Genomic DNA, 12,631 nt, shown 5'->3' with positions numbered 1-12,631 from the left:
TCTGCAATTCTTTTTTGTATTATATAATCCGTTAAGTGTTACTGATTACTGTATTGAATTTTCATTCATTATGAAAGTTCAGTATAATATGATAATAAGTAAGTATATCCTATTTTAACACGCTAAAAAAATCACATGGGCGACGTTATCTTTATTAAATTATTGTATCAAGAAAACTTCATGTATACAAAAAATTCCTGGAAAACACTCTTTTTTATGTCATACATATATGACTGACATGGCCTTTTAATAAATAAATATACTATAAATGTATCGTTTAAGTCGGACATTTGTGATTGAAGTGATCTCTTATCTATATGACGTGCAATATAATATAGTGGTTATATATTTTAATTATTTAAAAGAAATATTAATTGTGTTAGCACTAAATACAAATAAATTCAAAAAAAAATTACATAAAATCAAAAAAAAATAAATATTTACATAAAAAAAATTTCCCATGTTTCCGCCCGGGATCGAACCGGGGGCCTTGTGCGTGTGAAGCACACGTGATAACCACTACACTACGGAAACATTGGGAGAAATTGCTTATGAGAGCAATACATCGTACAATGCTTTTTGTTTGAGAGCGATATACATACGATTATTAATACGTTCGCGACCAGTAAAAGTTTCAGCAAAATACAAAAATTGACATTCATTTTATTTGTAAATTGGTTGTGATATTCAAAATTTGATTTACAATATGATAATCAGGTCAGGTTGTTATATGAATGCTGTGGCATCCACGTCAAGTATTACGCTTCTATTCTCTGATCATTATATACTATATGAATGCTATAGCATCCACGTCAAGTATTACGCCTATTCTCTGCAACGAAAATGAATGCTACAGGATTCACGTCTGCAAAAGTGTTAAGGAAACGTCCATTAATCACCTGAGATAAAAAATCACGAAATATCACATAGGGAAGGGAGGGGTATTGTAATAGTAATATCACGTGTATTTATTTTTTACCAGATTTTTTTGAAAAAAAAAATCCAAACATTTTCAAAAAAATACCATATTTTTGTAACTAAAAATACACGAGATGTTTGGAGGGGGAAGGGGGTTATTTTGAATATCACCACGTATCACCAAAAAACCTTAAAAAATCGATCACGTAATTAATGGACGCCCCCTAATATAATTAATCAGCAGAAATAGTTCCGCGTAGTAATTAGCAAATCATTCAAAAATTTTAGACAATGCGTTAGTTTTAATGCGATTTTTAATTTCATAGTTTTTTGCGTCCACTGATAAAGTCATATAGCAGTAGGCAGCTGTCCTACCATTTTCCCACATAAAACGGGGTACAGTACAGAATCGTTTACGAAGAAATTAATGGTGCAGAACCCTTAGGGCAATCTTTTGTCTTGGACTTGTTTGATGCACTTTTTAAATATATTTTTGTGCCCAGAGGATAAAACAAAATTAACTGTTTTAATTGTCAAAAGTAAAAGCAATTAATATCGTCGGTTAAATGTCGGTCATATGTAACATGCTATAGATTTTAAAGTTTGAATTGAAACAGTCAATTTGCTGCTATTTCTGTGAATTGACATTTTTTAACTTCCCGTAGGGCAAGTTATAGTAATCGCAAAAAAATCGAAAATAATTTTTTTTATATATCTTTACGTTTCAAAACCTTCTGAACATTTAGGCATGCCTTAGAAAAAATGGATATATGTGTGTGTGTTCGGATACAAATTTTCGTCAACGAAAACGGATGGAGCGATTTGTATAATTCAAAAAACATTCGATTCGTATTGATAAAGAGACGTGCTGATTAGTTTTTGGCAAAGGCAGGTCTAGCCGTTCCGAAGATATGGGGCAAAAAGTGCTAAAAACGGTAACTCAGTTTTTAAGAGAACGGGAGCGTCCGATTTGAATTACTCAAAAAAGTTTTTACTTGTATTAACAAGATGAAGAACTGATAAATTTTCATGTACCTTCTAGCGCTTTTGGAGATCTAGTAAAAAAAGTAAAAACAAATGCCATTTGGCGGTCAAGAATGATCATTAGGCATATGCACATAAAATTATCAGATATTTTATAGAGATTTTAACAATAAGTATAAATTTTGTTTACATTCCTATGAGTTCCATATCAGTGTTTATCCGTTAGACGGCGACGCGGCGCTTACGCGCTTCGATATTTCGTCTCTATGCAGTTAAAGCAGTACGATTTCTTTGAAAAAAAGTTCAGAATTTCCAAAATATTTCAAAATAAATTTTTCTTCAAAATGTCTTTTTTTTTAAAAAATAAAGTAAGTTTTTGACAAAAATTTATTGTTTCTCAAAAATCTAATTTTTTCAGAGTATTTTTTTTTTAAATGTTAATCTTTAAAAAAAAATAATTTTTGGTACGGAAAGTTTCAGCAATTTGCCTTAAGGCACGATGCCATGCGCCCCACTAGTTTATTTATGTATTGTTATACAGCAATCAGAACAGTAATGACATTCTATGAGCTGCTGTACTAAGATGTATAAATATAGATCATAATAATAAATAATAAAATAAAATTATAATAGTACCTAAAAAATTAACGATCTTAATTTGATGATTTAGTAAAAATTATAGAAATTGTTCCATTAAACAATTTGCTAGATTAGGATATTATCCATTGGTGATTTTCGATCGAGTCTCCTGGAATGTGGTATCTCAAGCAGTTGTGCAACTAATTGACAAATTAGAACAAAATTTGATATATCATTTTTCAAAAACTACATCAGTCCTCATTCGAGGATATCGGTGTAATCTTTCTCACAAGACAATAATAATAAAGAAATCAGATACCCGTCGTCGGGCAATTGACAGACCGATCGTGTGTGGTCAAGTGAGAAATTTATTCGAACACATTTTATATCTTTCGCATAATGTAATCCGATTCCGAAGATGTATAACACGGCCATTATTTTATCAAATCCGTTTGACGATGAGCAATCAATCACATTAATTGAGAAAGAACGAGTGGACAAAATATGTGAATACTTTCACATTTTACATTTACATTTGAACATTTATATTAAATACTAGCAAACCCGACGAACTCCGTTTCGCCACCAGATGGTTTCGTGAGAAAGATGAAGAAATTTTTTGTTTGTTTTATATTTGAAAAGGAAAAATTTGATTTTATTGCACAACAGTAATGAATTTATTTCGATTACAAAAATGAAGTGTTTTTTAGTTGAACTTTTCTAAGTAAATAAAAGTGAATCCGCAAATTATCCGTTTCATGGAAGTGATCTTTGGTAAACCACATTTTTTGTTTTTTTGGTCTGACGTTAACACAAACAAAGCGGATGGTTTTCCAACTCGTGAACAGGGAACGTATAACTGCCCATGTGAAAAACAATGATTTTCTAAATAATCTATTTGAAATTTATCCCGCAAACACTAAGCGATTGGCCTTGCGACTTGTTATTGCAAACGCAAGGCGAACAGGAAATTGCAATCGTTTGAAGTCAAACGGAAGACCAGTCGGAATCATTGGTATGTCACCAAATAGCCAGCAATTTTTGATTGAATGATGAAATTCAGTGCGTGTACATCATTATTCTTTGCGGCAAGAATTGCTCGATGACTTAAGCAAGCATAATTCTGATAATTCTCACTAATGTCATTACTCGAATTTTTAATTACGGTGCGTAAAGTTCCAGCAATTTGCATTGAGGCACGATGCCATGCACCACATTTTCTTAGCTATAAACCTTGCGGAGCCCGAGACCTTTCCAACGAATGCAAAATTGTCGAAATCGGTTCGTGCGTTCTGGAGTTATTTCATCAGGAAGGAAAACCCGACTTATTTTTATATATATAGAAGATAACGACTACTACAACAATATGTTAAACTTACATGTATTACAATTACAAAATTAAACATTTCACTCAAATTATTACGTTCAGTAATTTTTTATAATATTTCTAATATTGTGCATATCCTAAGTTACAAAAAACCCATTTATAGAACAATGATTCCTAGAAGGAGCAAACTTACAAATATTTTCCCAAATATTTATCAATCCACAGTGAATATCAATTCTGCAAAAAGTTCCACTGCACTATCTACTTGGCGACGTCTGAAGATAAAAGTTAATTGGATACTTTATTATTAAAAACATATCGATTACTTACCGATATATTATAGGATTAATTTCACAGTCATCAGATACACCATAAAACAAAATGACAATATTAATTCGTAGACATAATAATGTTTTATATCAAGCTTGGGAAAATATTTAGCTTCATTAGTCATTACTTAACTATATTCTAAGAAATTAGACTAATTAGACAAAATAGTAAAAAAACTGTAATTATAAGATAGACTAGTAGTTCCTAAATATTAGAAATTTTGAATAATCCGTGTTTATCTGTATATGGAACTAAGAGCAATTATAAATTTTTAAATTTATGAAGAAAATTATACAAAATTGTATGCTTGAAACATACTAAAAGAAATCCATAGTTCAAAAAATATAGTATTTTGATTTCTGATTATAACTGAATTTTATTGAATTTTTAAATAGTATTTACTATGAATAATTTTGATTAAAATTTTTTATAAATAACATTTAAGCATTCTGAATTAAACTCCCTTCCCAGATAAGTTTTTGTTTAGGATTTTGAATAAATAAATGGTCAATATTACCCTACTTCCCGTAGGGTAAGTTATTGTAATGGGCCGAAAATCGAAATAAAATTCATTTTACATTTCTCGACGTTTTGAAGGTTTCTGAACATTTTGGCATACCTCAGAAAAAATGGATGTGTGTGTGTGTATGTATGAACACAATTTTTCGTCCACGTTTTCGTACGCACGGATCAACCGATTTAAATGGCTAAAAACATTCGATTCCTATTGATAGGAAGATGTGCTGATTAGTTTTTGGCAAAGGCAGGTTCAGCCGTTTCAGAGATACGGAGCAAAGAATGCAGAAAATATAAATCAAGTTTTTGAGAGATCGGCGTATCGGATTTAAATAATCCAAAAAACATTCAATTCGTAATGATAGGGAGAAGTGGTTATTAGTTTTTAGCAAAGGCAGGTCCAGCGGTTTCGGAGATACAGAGCTAAATGTAGCAAAAAATGGCAGTTTTTGAGAGAACTAAGCGTCCGATTTTTTTTTATTTTATTTTATTTTTATTCTGCAATCTATAAAAATAATTATATTTAGCAGAGAATGCTGACAAGTGTTTACAATTGGTTGTTTACAAATTAGCACATACGCCCAGTGGTGTATCTACTATAGTTAATATATAAAAAAGAAAAAACTAAAGACAAGTATAGAGAAAAAAAATATAAATATAAAAATAAACTATAATAAATCTCGAGGTATTTTCCTTTTGAGCCTGGTCGGCTGGCCTTCCTGGTATAAGTTGCATGCTAGTTGGTTTGGATGTGCGTCAATTCTATTCTTATAATTACAGGCAAACATTGATATATGTTCTTGAATTGTAGGTATACCCGTGTCTTTGTGGAGAATCCATGTTGGCGTGTAGTGAGGAGCGTTTAATATTTGCCGCAGGAATTTGTTTTGTGCTCGTTGTATTATGTTTAAATTGCTCTTTTTAGCAGTACCCCAAAGTTGTAATCCGTAGGTCCACACGGGTTTGATCACAGCCTTATATATAAGTAATTTGTTGTAAGTTGATAATTCTGATTTTCTGTTTAAGAGCCAATAATAATTTTTGAAGATTAGATCTATTTGTTGTTTTTTGTTCTTTATGTGTACTTTCCAGTTGAGTTTCCTATCTAAGTGAATGCCGAGATACTTTATTGATTCTTTGGACGGAATAATTTCATCGTTGAGTACAACTGCTGGGCAAGTTTGGGTGCGAAGCGTGAAAGTTATATGGACTGATTTTGTGCTATTTACTTCTATCCTCCACAACGAAAACCATTTCTCAGCTAAGCTGAGATGGTGCTGAAGGCTGTTGGAAGCTGCAGTCGGATCTTTGTTTGTGGCGATGATGCACGTATCATCAGCAAATGTGGCTAAACTCGTGTCAGTTGAAGTTGGAAAATCAGCTGTAAAAATTAAAAATAGTGTTGGGGCGAGGACACTCCCTTGAGGCACTCCAGAATTAATTTCGGTAATATTTGAGTCCGTATCGGCGATGCTGACAAAAAAGTTTCTATTTTGTAAATAAGATTTTATTAATAGGAATAAAGAATCTGGTAAACATCTTTTAACTTTATACATTAATCCGGTATGCCATACTTTGTCAAATGCCTGCTTGAGATCCAAAAAAGCCGCAGAACAGTACTCTTTATTATGCAGCGCATTGTTAATTACGTTTATTATTCTGTGAACTTGCTCAATGTTGAATGTTTGTCGCGAAACCCAAATTGATGGTTCGGAATAAAACTTTGTTCTTGTAGGATTATTTTAATCCGTTGAAGAATTAGCTTTTCAAATATTTTCGATATGCAAGACAATAAACTTATCGGCCGGTAGGAAGATAATAGATAAGGGTCTTTACCTGGTTTCACTATAAGGATTATTTTAGCTCTTTTCCAAGACTGCGGAAAAGTTTTCATTCTCAGTATAGAGTTATATATTATTGTGAGCATTCTAATAGCTTTTCTTGGAAGTTCTTTAAGCATTTTAATAGAAATCCGGTCTGGTCCAGGTGATTTTCTAGAATTTGCTTTTGCAATTTCTTGGGTTACTTCAGCCGCAGTAAAACGATTAACATCATGAGTCACTAGCGACGGTGAATCCTGAAGAAAATCATAAATGAATTGTTCATCATTAGAGTTGCATTTACGTGAAAATGGCTGAAATGTGAGGCGCAGGTGTTCGGCGAATGCATTAGTTTTTTCTTCTGGACTTCTTGCCCATGAACCGTCTGTTTTTCTTAAAGGAGGAATTGGTACAATTGGTCTTTTCAATTTTTTGGTTGCTTTCCAAAGAGAATAATTTGTTTCACTACTTGCAGAAAGATTATGTAAGTAGTTTTCAAAAGAAACATTTTTATAATTTATTATTAAATTTTTCAGGTCTCTGCATGCACTGTTAAATTTTCTTTTATCTTCCGGTGATCTAGTTATTTGCCAAATTCTTCTTAATTTCCTTTTCTGTGCAATGATTTTTTAATATCTATGGGCACAGAGTGACTGTGATTGTGATTTAGAATAGGAGTCGATATTTTAGCTGCTGCAATTAATGTATTTGTGAAGTTGTTGATACCGATATTCAAATCATTCTCACTTTTTAATGGAATATTACAGTTAATGGTGTCTTCGATGTATTCTTGGAAAAGAAGCCAATCGGTAAATTTGTTTGTAAGCGAACTCATGACTTTGGTTGGAGTATTAGTGGAGTATTTAAGAATTACTGGTGAATGATCAGAACTGAGATCCAGACTTGAAATTATTTCAACACTCTCGTTTTTAATATTTTTGGCTACAAAAAAATCGAGGAGGTCTGGAATTTTGTTCAAATCAGTTGGCCAGTATGTGGGCTCACCCGTAGAAAATGTCCGAAGATTATTATTATTTATTGTATTATACAATTGACGGCCTCTAGGTGTTATTAGTCTAGATCCCCAAAATGTGTGCTTTGCGTTATAATCACCTCCCGCAATAAACAAATTCAAAGCGTCCGATTTGAATGATTTTGAAAAAAAAATGTTTTTTTCAATTTTTTTTTCATAAAATATTTTTTTTAGATATTAAATTCTTAAATAGTATTCGCTATGATTAAGTTTGATTTAAAAAATTAATGAATAATATTTAAGCTACTTGAATTGAACTCTCTCTTCAGATAAGTTTTTGTCTAGGATTTTAACTAAAATAAATCCTAAATAGTCAACACATTTTAGTAACAAAAACTAAAGATGATAAAGTAGCAAAAATTGGAGGTATGTCTAGTCTAATAATAGAAGTTTTATCATTAACGCAAATTAAGCTTGTATAACTAAATCTGTACCCAGTTTTCTGTGGGAAAGTAGTAGGAAAGCTGCCTACTGCTAAATGACTTTCTCAATAGGCACAAAAAATATAAAATAAAAAATCGCATTAAAACTATCCCATTGTTTGAATATTTCTTTTGTGTCGACGAATTTTAAATGATTTTTTTAATGATTTCCTAATTACTACGCGTAACTATTTCTGCTGATTAATTATATTAATAATCGTGAACCGTTATAATTGGATTTTAATTGCAGAGTTAGTCATTATAAAATTGAAGGTCAAAAAATTGACAATGACCGTTTATCTTGTGATATCGATGTCGCCCAGATTACACATATTTTACCCTATACTTCAAATTAGTACGTTTAAAATGGTATATCATTTTACTTGTTTTTGAAATAATGGTTGTGGACATTTTCTGGCAGGCATTTAAGCCCCGCTCGATCCAATTGAATTTTAATTTTTTCACCTTTTGTAAATTGACCTACAATAATGGCCCACTAGCATAGGAGCTGTACTTTTTGTAAAAATTTCAAATTGATTAAAATGTAAATTACGAAACATTGAGGTCCTTAGGCTACAGCATTTAATTATAAATCACACTATAATCTTACAAGACAACATTGATTATTTTTATATCAGAAGTATTATTGCACGACGTTCTCGACATAGTACTAGGTACACGATATGGTTCTTTGTTGCAGATGTAATTTTCGTTTTGTTCTTACAATGTGTAATCTTGGCTGATGGGGGGTCTTATTTGTAAGCAATATAAATATTTCAGATGTATTCTGAAAGCATGCCGAGACCGCGATTAAATGCCAGTGTAAAAAAATCATTTATTTGTTATAAACTTTTTTGATTCATATTTTTGTTTGTCTGTATCAAGAATTTGGTAGGGTAGGGCGGGGCTAGTTGAGCAAATTTTTACTTAAACGGATGTAGCTCCTCAATGAAAAGTCTCAATAAATTGCTATACGGCTTAATGGATTTGTTGTTTATCGCTTAACAAAAGTGTTAATACTATTCTTTGGCAATAAGTAAAATTTAGAAGCTACAGCTGTTTAAATGCAAAAAGTCAAGTATGCTCAATGTACCCCATAGGTGGGGCAAGTTGAGCACTAAGAAAGTATAATGAAATCATAGGTTCAAAGTCAATTAGTGATGAAATAAAATAAGTTTTTAATAACCAGTTCTATATTTATAGTCTTTATTGACAGAGAAAATAAAACTTATAGTAATTTGCTTTGAATAATTAACGAAAAGTAGAATCAACAAAACAATATCGTATCTTAGAAATTATTTTACCATTATATTCAGTATTTTTGTTTAAAATCATTATTTCTTTATATTATTACTCATAGACTTGGCTTAAATCTTAAAAATAATAATTAATTTCTGGAAGTTAATGGTAATTGCCTTAGTAACAGTACAAGTTTAGAAACTATGCTCAACTAACCCCAACTCGGAATTTCAAAATAAAAGTGAGTTTATAAAAAAAACCGTGAGAATTATACCTAGAATCTCTATACATCTTAAAAGTACTATAATTATATGGAAGAATAACATTTACCTGATTAAAAACAAATAACATTTGACTAAACCAGACAAAAACTCTTGATGAATTACTTTTTTACTTTTTGGTCTCAAAATAAACAAAACGCCCGTGAGCCTCACTCATTTGTCCAGCGGCCACTAACGATCGCGGGATGTTTATTTCTCCCAAACCTCTATCTTTTCGCCATATAATGCCTAAACGAACGGTTTCGATTGCTCAACTTGCCCCTATGCTCAACTAGCCCCGCTCTACCCTAATACATTTCTAGAGCACTTTTCTTTTAGAAAATTTTGCGTTTCCTAATTTATTTGCTATTGTTTATATAATTGAGCTTTGGGGAATTCCATTAATCACGTGGGAATAGAGGGGGTTGACAAAAAATCTCTAAAAATCACATGGGGGAGGGAGGGGTCTAGTGAGATATCACGTGTAGGGGGAAGTCTCGTAACGCCGGACGGCACCTAAAGCCGGACGCTCTATTTAACACGTATTATTTAAGCGAGTACAAATTTTTTTATTATTAGATATTTTAAACAATTTTAGTAGGTACCACCAAATGAATGAATATGCCTGTCTCTTAGCATCGGACACTAAGTCGTCCCTTAACGCCGGACAGTCAACTTATTGATATTTCTGTGAGAATTGACGTAATTTATTCTTATTATTTAATTTTGTTTTGTATGAGTGCTAATGGCCACTACATACCCCCATTTTTCGTATTTCCTAGTCAAAAAATTAAAAGCTTATGATGAATGCTCCAGCTGAGAGCATCGGTGTGGCCCAGCCAAAAGGGTGAATAAATAGTGATTTTTTTGCAACATCTAAGAATATTCGTCAAACACAAATGTGCAGACATTCCAAGGTGTGGAGATGGCTACATATGTGTTCAAAGCTGGTTATTTTGAAATGTCCGGTACCAGGTGCAACTTTGTAAAATCATACTTTGTTACCAACGTTTGATTGATAGTATTAATTATTGTTGAGCAAAGATTGCGTTTGTGTTAATTTAGTTTGATTTCTAACTTTGTTATGAAACATAAGTCATAATTTAATAAACATTTCGTAAAATATTTTTTTATTTATTTACACTCGGGGACTTCCCTCTATTTATTTTTTTACCTAATTTAGAAAAAAAATTATGTAGAGACTTATATATCACCAAAGGGGAGGGGGCGTCCAAAAATCCCTAAAAAATCGATCACGTGATTATTAGACGCCCCCTTTACTGTGTGAACCATAAATTATCTTTAACTTTCTTACTCATCGTAATAATAATATCGTCGTTATAATTGACGTTAATAGCTTCTCAATAAATTCTATCATCCGACGATTGATTGATCTACATGTTATCAAATCGATTTCGCTCTGAATCAAATTCAATTACTGAATATTATTAATTCGAAAATAATTCAGAGTTAAATTCTCCATCCATTGCACATGGTCTGACTTTATAATTGAGTTTTTTTCAATTTATGTTCCCCCGATGGAAATTTGCTTCCTCTGCAAAGAGTTTTTTCCTAGGTATTTCCGTTTGTTGATAGTCGTCGTTCTAAGTGGATTTCGCAGAAACAGATTGCATGATGCAAGTTATGAAATGAGAAATATAATATTTATTACCATTGAATTTGAATTTCAAATATTAAAAGTAATAGCATCGCTGACTGATAATATAGAGCCCATCCCAGTCAAGAATTTAAGATCCAAGAATTTAACATCGATCGTTGATTTAAGACTGTGAAGATTACTTCTGATGCATACTATATTTATTCGTATTGTTAAATACTCATTGTAATTAATTTTATTGCCTATGTGTTTTATTTTACAAGCCTCTAGTGTTAAAATTGAACTGCAACAAAAATAAATATGCTAATCAAATTGCCTCTAATGGTCAACTTCGACTAAACATAATGCGTCCACATGACAATGATTTTTCGCGGCTGTTTTACAAAATCAGAAGCAAACGAGTTCCGATAAATATAATCTTTGATTATTTTGACAAATAAAAAAATGTATATTATCTTAACAATTATTATTTATTCAAAATTTTTGATAAATTTATGCTACGTTACTACATTTGCTGCTACTAAATTATTCATTATGTATGAAATTAGGATTAATTATGTTATTTAAGTAAGAAATTTTCTTCAAGACTACATTAATTTATGTTATTTTTTTTATTATATTGCGATCAAATTCTTAAATTTATTTATAATAAAAATAATTCTAAAAATTTCGACCGTGCGGCATTTGGAATTTAAGCTAAAAATGTTACCATAGAAGTGCAAGAAAGCTACATTAAAATTTAAGCGTTAAAATAATCAGGCGTAATTTTTTATCATGAATTTTAATGTAAATTAATTATATTGTATTATAATAATATAATAATTAATATTATAAGTTTCATTTATTCTAATCTGCATCTATTAAAATTTGAATCTATTATACGGATCTGATTTTGCGGTGTAGGAATTTATCTCTGGAATTAATTTTATCCTCTTTGTCGTCTTTTCTGTTCTTAAGAATATACGTGTTAGTCAATAGCTATAATCCATATAATAAGGTAAATCTTATAAGCTGTGAAAATAACTTTATCGCATCTTGGTAATGTAACAAAATAGTTGTGCTGCCAATAGAAGCAATCGCGAATAAATATTTTGTAATGGCACGGCGTGCACAGATTCCTAACTTTTCCGGAATTCAATATTGTTTTCAAGAAATATATGAAATATAGGTATAATAAAAATATCTTTGATTTTCAAAATTTGGCCTGCCATTTTCTTCGCAATTAGTTATTAAATGTTATGCCAAAATAGAAATCAAATTACGACTTCTTCGTTTTCTCGGAAACGGCTTGAAATAGCTTGAAGCGATTTGAAAATTCTAAAATCCATTCGATTTGCCTACAAAATTTGTAATGCTAATTCTTACTTGCTTTTATTTATTAATATTTGAACTTTATATACTTAATATGATTTTTAAATAATTTAAAATAATTTCCCAATATAAGTTGCCTATTAAATCTAAATCAAGTCTATTGAAAACATACTTGAAATTGGCGCACAGATTATATCTCAGGTACGAGATTGTCGAAAATTTTAGGTAATATCCCGAAGAATTTATAGTTAAATCTTTCTAAATTTTGATAACT

General features: G+C 31.1%; 1 protein-coding gene and 1 non-coding gene across 2 annotated transcripts in view; one reads left to right on the top strand and one right to left on the bottom strand.

The window, feature by feature from the left end:
- Positions 1-12,631, top strand: part of LOC113367607 — a 71,008-nt gene that overhangs the window by 31,059 nt on the left and 27,318 nt on the right. The gene's annotated exons all lie outside the window — the stretch shown is intronic.
- On the bottom strand, positions 462-534 carry Trnav-cac. The gene has a single exon. It is a non-coding gene; the product is annotated as a tRNA-Val (tRNA).

Source organism: Ctenocephalides felis, unplaced genomic scaffold (assembly GCF_003426905.1).
Source record: "Ctenocephalides felis isolate EL2017-DRISC unplaced genomic scaffold, ASM342690v1 CF-g0.4_SCAFFOLD_01170, whole genome shotgun sequence".
Lineage (NCBI taxonomy): Eukaryota > Metazoa > Arthropoda > Insecta > Siphonaptera > Pulicidae > Ctenocephalides > Ctenocephalides felis.
This window is presented reverse-complemented; position numbering and strand designations above follow the sequence as displayed.